Here is a 4733-nt window from a genome sequence, read left to right on the forward strand (position 1 = left end):
AGGGGTGTTACAGAGTATTTGTTAAATATAGCTAACAAAATATATATTGTGTGTTTGATTGGTCCAGACGCTACACCAATTAATTACTAATCACAACAGTAACGTCTTAAAAGTGAACAATTGGGTTCTTTGTGGAAACTAATTTATGAATATGATATCCCCAAATAAGTCGGCTACAGGTTGAAATTGTGACTACTACTCTTACCAAAAGATGGATGTTCTCTGTTTATTTCAAACAAAAACATAAAATAATAATAAAAAATAATTCATTTAAAAATTTTAATAATTAGGAAGTGATTGAATTAGTTCACAATTATGAGCTCTAATTTGTGTCAGTTCAGTATGTCTCCAACTCCAAAATACCTATACCTTTAGTGACAGTAGTCTGGGGACGACTTTTCTTGAATATAAATAATGATGTTCTCTTGACAAAAACAATTCACATCCTTAATGAAGGCATGGACTGCATTTATATTGTGTTAAGCACAAAACCGCATATTCCAGATTACAGTGTCTGGTAAAATATCACTAGTGCCTCACACAAATGTATGTGAATTTGCTACTACTTACTGCTTAGTTAATCTTGCTTCTCTATTAGTTAATAGTATTAAGTTAAGTGTTAATGTAGTACTACCTATTACTTCCTGCATAGTTACTTGTTAACAACGGACCATTATTCTAAAGTGTTACCAATATACTTAAATTGAGATGGTAAGGTTTTATTTTCTGAGGTTCCAATTTCAATAGGTTTAATTTAATTTAAATATGTTCTAATTAATTCAATACTTACTCATGTCAAGTCAAGTCACCTTTATTTTGTATAGTGCTTTATACAATACAGATTGTATCAAAGCAGCTTTACAGTGACAAACAGAGAATAGTTTGTCAATAATGCGAGTGGACAACAACAAACATTAATTTTCAGGGCCGTAGAGGCCGTCTCTAGGTGATAAAGGTCATCTCTAGGTGACGACCTCATGGTTAAAACTTATGTATACTCACATGAGATGAAGACACCAGTCATATCAGTAACTTTATAAAAACTGCTTTATTCTACATTGATGTGTGATGTGAGTATTGAATGTGTTGGACAAGAATACAGAACATACAAAGGCAATAACATAAAAACAAATACAATAAGGTGGTCAGACATGTGAAATTAAGATAAAAGGTAAGATCAATCTTGTTTGTATTTATACGTTTAATTATATTGTACATGGTAATCATGATCAACAACATGATCCTGCAGGGCGGACAGTTGTGCAGCAATGCGTTCACGCAGAGCACTTCCATTTGTAGTCTCCCCAGCCACTTCTTCTTCTTCTTCTTCTTGCTCAGGTTGCTCTTCTTCTACTGCCATAATGTCGTCATTGCCAATACAGATGTTATGCAGTATGGTGCATGCCAACACAACATCTGGGACGAATGAAGTGTCAACCTCCAGGGCGTGGAAGAAGATGGCCCTCCACCTGGCCTTCATGATGCCAAATGCTCGCTCAATGACTGAGCGGGCTTTGGCATGATGAGCATTAAACCTGTAAAGCCCCCAAAGTGATTATTTAAATACAATTTAAATATAAGAAACATGCAATGATGCTTACTTTTATTTTAATCTTTTTCCAAACCTCTGTTGTGCCACTCCTCTTACAGGCTGCTTGAAGGGTGTCAACATGGCAATGGGCCTCTCCAAACAGGGGTAGTCTCCATCACCCAGGAGGAAGTGTCCTGGTGATGGATATGCCCCACTGCGATACAGGGGGCTGTGTCGGAGGACTCTGGAGTCGTACACAGAGCCAGGAAAGCCAACAAAGACATCAATAAACCTGGCTTTGTGGTCACATACAGCCTGCAGCTGGATTGAGGGAAACAGTTTGCGGTTTCTGTAGCACTGAGCATGGGGCACTCCAGGTGCTTTGATCCGGATGTGACATCCATCAATTGCACCCATTGACCATTGGAAAGCTGGATGCCCTGCCAGCTGCCTGAAACCCTCACCCACCTCCCTTTGTGCATCCAAGATGTTTGGGACGCTTATCACATGTGGTCACTTCATTTCCAGCGATATCGTTGACTTGATTGCAAATGATTGCAAAGATACTATTTAAACTGAACTGAGCTGGATGATGACATCACTGAATTCAATGATGAACTGCCTTTAACTGAAAATGAGTGTTTACTATTGTCATTTTTGCATTATTGACACACTATTTTCCTAATTAATGCTGTTCAGTTGCTTTGACACAATCTGTATTGTTAAAAGCGCTATATAAATAAAGGTGACTTGACTTGACTTGGTGTCAGACGTGTCATTGCCCCTGCCACTCGATGGATGAGCTGGTGAACAGTGGATGTGGGCATGTCAAACGCCCTGGCCACCACCCGGTAGGAGCTTCCACTGGCCAGCCAGAAAAGGAAGACCAGTAGTTCAATGGTTGAACCCCACCCATGAACCCGCCTCTGGTCCAGGAGCTGGAGAAGGGCTGTAATGGACGCACGACTCAGCTGGAAATCAGGCCGTGTGTCACCCCCTTCAAAAAAGATGTGTAGAAGTGGGACTGTTTGGTTGCAGATGGAATAAACTGGCAAGCTCTGTTGGGAATAGTTAATAAAACTGGAAAACTGCTCATTTGGGAATGTATAATATGTATAATAATTATGTTTAATAAAATATTTTTTAAATCTAACACTTGCTACTGTGTAATTTTTCTATTATAATTGCCTAGGGGTTATTGAAAATATATACAATAATGAACAGTAATACTGTAATAATAAAATAAAATAAACAGTATTGCTGTTTATAATATTAGTTTATTTTTGAAAATGAGAACAATTACCTAACCTTCAATTAAGACTTACCTCTGTGCTTCTATTTAAGTAAAAAGTAGCTGCCATTCTCAACCTTCTCCTCCTGTGCACAGACCTTTGGCGGGCGAGTTCATCAAGGTCTTCATAGAGTTAATACATAACTGTATTAGGTGCCTTCGTGCAAAAACGCTGCCTTTGAAGTCATTGCCTCATACGGCAGCAATTCAGCCGCCTAAGTTTTCGGATGCAGCCAATGTATAGTATAGCTATAGTATTTTGTCGCGCCACGCCGCTCGCGTCAGGTGTAGACACGGTGTAACATTGGTTTTGCTTTGTTTCACAGAACTAATCGTTGCCTGGGTTGCGTACGCATGTGTGGGGCGGAGCTATCAAAATAGGGGCGAGACCCGTTTGGATGTAGGGGTGTGTTTGTTTTGGTGATTTGAAATATCAACATTGGCTACCAGAAATCACTTACCCCACCTTTAAATGTCCTAAAACAGTGATTCAATGGCCTACTTGATTCAATGTCATTCGTTGGAGACGGGCAATGCTTAACCACGTAAAAAAAAAAGGGCAATGCAAAAGAGCTTCTTTCTTCAGTGCTTGAAGCCTGAATGACACAAATAAAAACAATAACATTGGAAATAAAAGAAATGAAAACAGCCATAAATATTATTATTATAATTTTACTTAAAATAAAATAAATATATATATTTTTATTTTACAGTAGCCTACAACAGTATCACTACAGTAATATATTTGATTATTTGTTAAATTTTTATAGGCTAATTTAGTTAAAAATAAATAATTATAATTATTATTGTATAATTATTGTATAAGTCATGGTTCAGGTTTTTTTCTATATGAAGTACATGAGAGTAGGATATCACAAAAAAGAAAAAGTCCATGGGAAAGCAAAACAGCTACTAAAAAAGACGCAATGTGTTAGGATAGGAACCACCAATAATGAATTAAAACAGAGGGCATTATGAACAAAGGATTAATTTGACATGGGTGGAGACAAAGCTGGTGGAATGAAATACCAGAGTAACGCTGCAGGAACAGATGACCAAGGTGGATCAAGGGGAACCGAGGACTATAGTAGAGCCAAAGAGAGGGGGAATCCATGGTGGAGCCAAAGAGATGAAGGGCCAAGGCGCAGGTCTAAAACTCCTTGGTGGAGCCAGAGATCAACAAACCATGATGAGATTAGAAGGATGAGGCATCACAGTAAAGTTGGGAGGATGAAGGATCACGATGGAATAAATGGAGCCAAGGAATCAAAAAGTTTTGCAGTAGAGCCAAAGGTAAATATAAGGCCAAGGAGCTTGGAGTGCTGAGGTAAAAGTGGTTGATCTTAAGGCTTGTGCACACCGGAACGAATATCGCTCGTGATTATCGCCGACGTTTAATGCCTCGTGACTAAACAAAGGGCGCCAATGTGAGTGTGCACACCGGCGTACAAAACGGCAGGCGTAAAAGCGCCATTTAAAAAAAAAAAAAAGCCCCTGGCTCGTTTTTTTGGTAGCTGTTGACATTGTTGTTTTAAATGTGGCCAATATCAGATTTACAGTGTGAACAGATCATGGTACTGAACTGACCCGCATGCACAAAAGCACGATACAAACAGGGTTTCCAGGTTTTCTCAACAAAATCCACCCAATTGCTTCTCAAAACTAGTCCAAAACTAGCCCAATCATGATCTGGGGGGTAAACAGAGGCGGACAGTAACTAAGTACATTTGCTTGAGTATTGTACTTAAGTACACTTTTTAAATATCGGTACTTTACTTGAGTATTATTTTTTCTGGGAACTTATGACCACGAAGAAGAAGCATCGAGGCAAGATGAATGTAAAGCTGCTGGTCTCATTGGTGTCGCTCAAACGTGACAGCGACTACAAAAATCTCGATAAGAGGGAGGTGT

Source organism: Sinocyclocheilus rhinocerous, unplaced genomic scaffold (assembly GCF_001515625.1).
Source record: "Sinocyclocheilus rhinocerous isolate Xijiao unplaced genomic scaffold, SAMN03320098_v1.1 scaffold459, whole genome shotgun sequence".
NCBI lineage: Eukaryota > Metazoa > Chordata > Actinopteri > Cypriniformes > Cyprinidae > Sinocyclocheilus > Sinocyclocheilus rhinocerous.